The sequence below is a fragment of the Bombina bombina genome, chromosome 6, assembly GCF_027579735.1.
Source record: "Bombina bombina isolate aBomBom1 chromosome 6, aBomBom1.pri, whole genome shotgun sequence".
Classification (NCBI taxonomy): Eukaryota; Metazoa; Chordata; class Amphibia; order Anura; family Bombinatoridae; genus Bombina; species Bombina bombina.
This window is the reverse complement of record NC_069504.1, coordinates 725156944-725163996: the sequence shown is the minus strand read 5'-3', so window position 1 is coordinate 725163996 and position 7053 is coordinate 725156944. Positions and strand designations below refer to the sequence as shown.

At 35.6% G+C, this 7053-nt stretch overlaps 1 non-coding gene across 1 annotated transcript; it reads right to left on the bottom strand.

Moving 5' to 3' along the window:
- Positions 1–223: 223 nt before the first annotated feature.
- Positions 224–295, bottom strand: TRNAE-CUC (transfer RNA glutamic acid (anticodon CUC)). The gene has a single exon. It is a non-coding gene; the product is annotated as a tRNA-Glu (tRNA).
- Positions 296–7053: the final 6758 nt, after the last annotated feature.

The following is a 7053-nucleotide window of genomic DNA, read 5'->3' as shown; positions in this document are numbered from 1 at the left end:
AAAAAAAACTACTGATGATTATTTATTCACATACTTGCAATTAAAACATGGTATACTAGTTTTAATCCATAATAATCCAGCATTTTAGCAACATAATCCACTAAGTAAATTACTCCTTGCTTATCAAAAAGGAAATGTATTTATTTAATAAATGACCAAATGCGTCATAATGCTGAAATATCAAATGTGTTTTAAAATTTTTAGAGAAAAAAAAAAAAAGCTTTTCCCTGACCGGGAATCGAACCCGGGCCGCAGCGGTGAGAGCGCCGAATCCTAACCACTAGACCACCAGGGAAATCTGGGAAATATGTTGTCGTTTAAAAATACTGGCTTCTGGTCTACTAATACAACTACTAGACTTATTAACTTATGAGCGATCAGTTTTTACTGATTAATTTTGAGAACAAAACAAAATATACATTTCCTCTTATTTTAAAAATTTAAATATAACCATCTTTAGTTAAACTTTTTTTTTTTTGCATGTTTAATCGCAGTTTTTTTTAAATTTACACTTGTTTCCCAGAAAGATGCTCTTTTAACAAAACACGTTATTGAAAAATGCTGCCAGGAGGTGTTGAAATGTACAGCAGTGACTCTAACACATGACCAGAAGGGGTGTGTCTGATAAAAGACAGGAAGTGTAGCAGAGATCAAGTAACAATAGCTGTGACACACAACATAAATTGATTGTTATAAGCCAACGTTTATCTGTGCTGCCTACAAATTAAAACCCCAAGTGTCTGTTTTGTGACCAATAAATCATTTTAACAAAAGGTTTAATAACACTGTTTGGTGTCTCAAATTGGGTGTTTATCTTTGAACTATATTAGCTCATAAACATGTGAGTACTGTCCTTTTAGGGTGGGAGAATTTCTATATGATTACAAAGTAACACTGTGGATATCTCCCCCTTCTTTTACGTGAGTAAAAAAAAAAAAGACTAAATAAAAGAGGTTTGTGGATATATTTTTATCAGGTTGGGTATATTATCTTATTCTGTGCACAGTAATTATTATACATGCATTCTGACATTCATCATTGTAAATAAATGTTGCTTTTCCCTATTTTGAATGTGTAATGCAATTTTAAGAACATTCAAATATGATATTCAAATGCAACATTCTTGTATTGTTTTCCATAATGTACAGCATTCAAATGTTTCATTTTGCTATTTCTTAGGATTTTCCTTAAAATGATGGTAAATAATTTTGTTAAGAAACCCACCTTTACAGCCTATGTGGCATTCCCACCTTAACCATTTCAATTTGTGAATATAAATATATATCTGAGGAAGGGGATACATTATCCCCGAAATGTTACATGGTCATAGTAAATTTGAGGTGACAGAGGAACAGGGCTCAAAATCAGGGACTGTCTCTCTCAAATAGGGACAGCTGGGATGGCTAAATATATATATATATATGTGATGCATTTTTGTGTGCTTAATAATGAGAGTACTTTGAGTGTTTTTTAATATGTGAATTCAAGTTAGCAGCAAAGTGGGAGACCTTGGAGGGAAAACTAATTGTTGGTAGGGTGGATAAAAATCAATGATTTAAAAAAAAAAAAAAAAAATCCAAAGAAATTTGGATTTTTTAAATTTAAATCAGATTTTTCGATTTAAATAGTTTTTTTTTTTTTTAAATAAAAAGTTTTTTGAGGAACAATCTATCTAAAGATAGTTTTCTATCTAAAATACATTATAATCTAAAGTAGTATTTATCATAAAATAAGAATTAACTTTTAATTATGAAGCAAAAGGCTGTATATTCATAGCTGTAACGTTTCATTTTTGGGGGAAATTAATTCTATTAATCCATTAACAATAACATCCTCTCCCAGAGGTTTCTCTAGCACTATTTTGGGCATGTTTTGTCTATCAAGGGATTCAAGGAGCTTTCACATATTCTTGGCTTTGTAGTTCTCAAAACAGTGAATTTGTGTCTGCGGAAATAATGTCTCTTCACAGCAAAAATTTTATAAGATAAAAATACATGTTGAGAAATAGACCTTAAAGGGACATTAACCCAAATTTTCATTTTATGATTCCGATAGAGCATACAATATAAAACAACTTTTAGATTTACTTCTATTATCAAATTTGCTTGATTCTCTTGGTATCCTTTGTTGAAGGAGCAACAATGCACTACAGGGAGCTAGCTGAACACACTGGATTAGCCAATGGCCAGAGGAATTGCTACTCCTACTTAGGTATGATTTTCAATAAAGGATACAAATGGAAACAAAGCAAATCTGATAGTAGAAGTAATTTGGAATGCTGTTTAAAATAGCATGTTCTCTCTTATTCATAAAAGATTAACTTTGACTGTTCCTTTTAAGGGACATTAAACACTTTGATATGGTAATATAAAATGATAAATCATATATATATATATATATATATATATATATATATATATATATATATATATATATATATATATATATATATATATATATATAAAAAAAATGATAAATCGCATATATAAAAAACCTCTGCAATATACTTTCATTATTACACTAATGAAAGAAATTGAGTGGTAAGTGAGCAAAAAAGGTTTGAAAAAGTGTAGCAGAATGAGGAAGAGTGTCAGTATAAAGGCTGTGAATGTGAAGTAGTTTTTCTATCGGGGATCATCAGTGACAGTACCTAATTACTGCTAAGAGTTGTTATATACAGGGAGTGCAGAATTATTAGGCAAATTAGTATTTTGACCACATCATCCTCTTTATGCATGTTGTCTTACTCGAAGCTGTATAGGCTCGAAAGCCTACTACCAATTAAGCATATCAGGTGATGTGCATCTCTGTAATGAGAAGGGGTGTGGTCTAATGACATCAACACCCTATATCAGGTGTGCATAATTATTAGGCAACTTCCTTTCCTTTGGCAAAATGGGTCAAAAGAAGGACTTGACAGGCTCAGAAAAGTAAAAAATAGTGAGATATCTTGCAGAGGGATGCAGCACTCTTAAAATTGCAAAGCTTCTGAAGCGTGATCATCGAACAATCAAGCGTTTCATTCAAAATAGTCAACAGGGTCGCAAGAAGCGTGTGGAAAAACCAAGGCGCAAAATAACTGCCCATGAACTGAGAAAAGTCAAGCGTGCAGCTGCCAAGATGCCACTTGCCACCAGTTTGGCCATATTTCAGAGCTGCAACATCACTGGAGTGCCCAAAAGCACAAGGTGTGCAATACTCATAGACATGGCCAAGGTAAGAAAGGCTGAAAGACGACCACCACTGAACAAGACACACAAGCTGAAACATCAAGACTGGGCCAAGAAATATCTCAAGACTGATTTTTCTAAGGTTTTATGGACTGATGAAATGAGAGTGAGTCTTGATGGGCCAGATGGATGGGCCCGTGACTGGATTGGTAAAGGGCAGAGAACTCCAGTCCGACTCAGACGCCAGCAAGGTGGAGGTGGAGTACTGGTTTGGGCTGGTATCATCAAAGATGAGCTTGTGGGGCCTTTTCGGGTTGAGGATGGAGTCAAGCTCAACTCCCAGTCCTACTGCCAGTTTCTGGAAGACACCTTCTTCAAGCAGTGGTACAGGAAGAAGTCTGCATTCTTCAAGAAAAACATGATTTTCATGCAGGACAATGCTCAATCACATGCGTCCAAGTACTCCACAGCGTGGCTGGCAAGAAAGGGTATAAAAGAAGAAAATCTAATGACATGGCCTCCTTGTTCACCTGATCTGAACCCCATTGAGAACCTGTGGTCCATCATCAAATGTGAGATTTACAAGGAGGGAAAACAGTACACCTCTCTGAACAGTGTCTGGGAGGCTGTGGTTGTTGCTGAACGCAATGTTGATGGTGAACAGATCAAAACACTGACAGAATCCATGGATGGCAGGCTTTTGAGTGTCCTTGCAAAGAAAGGTGGCTATATTGGTCACTGATTTGTTTTTGTTTTGTTTTTGAATGTCAGAAATGTATATTTGTGAATGTTGAGATGTTATATTGGTTTCACTGATAAAAATAAATAATTGAAATGGGTATGTATTTGTTTTTTTGTTAAGTTGCCTAATAATTATGCACAGTAATAGTCACCTGCACACACAGATATCCCCCTAAAATAGCTAAAACTAAAAACAAACTAAAAACTACTTCCAAAAATATTCAGCTTTGATATTAATGAGTTTTTTGGGTTCATTGAGAACATGGTTGTTGTTCAATAATAAAATTAATCCTCAAAAATACAACTTGCCTAATAATTCTGGACTCCCTGTACAGTACTGTGCAAAAGTCTTAGGCCACCATTAGATTTGTTGTTTTAGCAATGGTATAATGACCATCTATATTTATTTTTTGGTCTCTTTATTACGATACAAACAGAAAATATGTACACAAAATATAACCCCCCCCCCACCTAATTTTCAGAATAAAATGGCTTCTTCAGGCAAAAGTCAGTATTTAGTGTGACCTCCCTTGGCACTAAGCACATCTTGAACTCTTTAGGGGAGACTGTCCTGAAGTTGTCTGAAGTAATCTTCTGGTATATTATACCATTCTTCTTTCAGCACTTCCCAGAGTTCTTCTTTAGATTGTCTTTTATTTCTTTCTCTGTCCAGGTGATTGCATACTGCCTTTATAGGGCTCGATTTATCAATCTACAGCGGACAGGGGCGTACATATGCAGCTCACCTCCAGTGGACAGAATTCTGCCTGGCAGAATTTAACATTGCACACGAGTGCTATTTTGCAGTTGCGTGCAATGCTGCCCCCTGCCCGTGCACAGCCAATCATGCGCAGGCAGGAGCTGTCAATCTCCCCGGTTGGACGAGACTGGGGAGATTGAAATTCTCCACCTAAGAGGTGGAGAAGAGTGTAGGAAGCAGCGGTCTGATGAGCGCTGCTTGTTAATACGGACTGCAGGTTCTCTTGTGAGAACCTGCAGTCGTAGATGGGCGAAGGGCTTGATAAAGCGAGCCCATAATATTAAGGTCTTGACTATGTGGAGGCCAGCCCATGTTTGTCAGTGTTTTATCATCTGCTTTTCTCTCCAAATATGATTTCACTGCATGGCATGATGAATAAAAACCTGTCTGTACTAATATTGCTAACACCACTGGCAGAAATGTAGCCCCAAACCAGAACAGACCCTCCACCATGTTTCACTGAAGGCCGCAAGCACTCATTCTTCCATCTCTCTCCAACTCTTCGTCTCACATATTGTCGACGATTGGACCCAAAAATTTCAAACTTGAATTTGTCACTCCATAATACTCTTTTCCACTGATCTTGATACCAATCTTTGTGAACTTTAGCATATCTTAGTTTTTTCACACTGTTTCCCTTCTGAAAAAGTGGTTTCATGGCAGCTACCCTTCCAAAAAGACCATTCCTGATCAAGCTTCTTCGGACTGTAGAAGAGTCAACTTGTCATCCCGATGAAGCTGCCAGATCCTGAGCCAGGCCATTCTTTTTTTCCAACAGAGATCAACAAAAATACCTATTTTAGGTCCCTCTTACAGCAACAAAATTATCTCAAGCTCTAAAATATATTCTCTTAATTCCATTCTTAAAAATCCCTAAGGAGCACATGTGTTATCCAAAATATATTACCCAACTAATAATAATTCTATAACCAAGTAGCCAAGACAGATAAAACTACCCTGACAAATACTGAGCCAGAAAATGGAACATGTGGAACATATGTCCTTCCCAGCCAGAGGAATAAATGGGGGGGAGGGGTAACAATTTAAATCTATACAAATTCTCCCCTCAACATAGCATTTTGCCCATATGTAGTATTAGCAAATGGCTGTATATATTGTCTTTGTAAATTCAGAGGCATAGTCTTGATAAAACTCCCCCATTTCCAAAAACAATTCTTAATATCTAATTCCATGTTTAGTTTGTAGTCCAACTGCTCTTATATAAATTTCGCTTTAACAATATTTAGTAGTTGTGAAAAACTTGTTTTTTTTTAGATTTCCACAAGTAGAAAATGATATTCCTCCCACACATAATTACGAAATTAATAAATCTAACACTAACATATTCCCATTTGCCTTCTATTGAGAAAATAATACCCTCTTTCTGTAAAAAGATTTGTTGTCCAATCATGTACGACAACTAAAACAAAAGTCTAAACCAGAATTCCCTTACTTTTGGGCAATACCATATACAGTGTAAAAGCATGGCCATAGGAAAATTACATCTATAACATGAGACATTTAAGTCCCCCCCTCCCCCCCACCTAGCTACACTACTAGGTGTAATATACGCTCTATGTACAAGTTTAAGATGTCACTCCCCCCAGAAAATAAGGAGAGTTGCCTTCCATGCTCTTTCAATACTTTTTTGTATTACCAGACTATTAATTCAACTGCAATCTTCTAACCACTTCAACGTAAACTTATTAGGATTTCTTATTACATCTTTTTCCATTACTAATCCATACCAGAAAGAAATACAGTGAAACCCTGCTTTAAACAATGTAAGTCCCTTTATTATTGGTTCCCACATAAAACTAATATTTTGAAAAGAAGGTTTAAAAGTCTCAGCATAATGTCTAATTTGCAAAAAAAATCTCGATTGGGGATATCGAATTCTTGTCTAAGAGTCTCAAATGATTTAACGATACTTTGTAATGGATCTAGTACTTGTGTTACTAGTTCAAAACCCTTCCTCTTCCAATTCAGAAAAACCTTTGACTCTATACCCTCACTAAATTCCAGATTACCTATAATAGGTAACAAAGGGGAGATTCCAAAATTAATTTCCAACACTTTACACATTTTTTGTCAAGCAATGATTAGGTTTTTAAACATTACCATTTTTTAATCCAGCTAGGGAACTTTGGTATTTGTAGATGAACAAGTGCTTTTATTGCAATCCTATTCAACATACTAGACTCTACCTCATGAGATACAAGATAACCATATTCTGTTAACCAATCTGGTATTAGTTTTGCCAAGCAAACCCAGTTATATCGTTGAATATTGGTAGCTTAAAACCTATATACTCTTTTCTCTGTGATAGCCTCAGTAAATAAAGCTTTGGTTTCTTTTTACCCCAGAGAAATCTCGAAAATG